Here is a 215-nt window from a genome sequence, read left to right as displayed (position 1 = left end):
CATAACGCTTGTGAAACACACTCAGGGCTTCAGTGTCTCCCTAACAAATTATTCCCCCCCCCCCCCGAGGGCTCCCCCGCGTTGATGACTGAGCGCCCGAAGTCCAGCGCGTCAATTGCCGGATTTGGAAGGAAGACATCGCTCGTCGCCGTTGAGAGAAAGAGGGTTTAATGAGGGAATCATGGACAATGACACATGCTTTATGCCGCACGAAC

The 215-nt window shown here is 54.4% G+C and overlaps 1 protein-coding gene across 1 annotated transcript in view; it reads right to left on the bottom strand.

Annotated features, from left to right (window-relative positions):
- The window catches only part of LOC119587096 (glycine receptor subunit beta-type 4-like), a gene marked incomplete in the record, with an annotated part of 188116 nt that overhangs the window by 29476 nt on the left and 158425 nt on the right, over positions 1–215 (bottom strand).

Source organism: Penaeus monodon, chromosome 22 (assembly GCF_015228065.2).
Source record: "Penaeus monodon isolate SGIC_2016 chromosome 22, NSTDA_Pmon_1, whole genome shotgun sequence".
Lineage (NCBI taxonomy): Eukaryota > Metazoa > Arthropoda > Malacostraca > Decapoda > Penaeidae > Penaeus > Penaeus monodon.
Note: the sequence above shows the minus strand (reverse complement) of the source record. Positions and strands in the feature narration are given on the sequence as shown.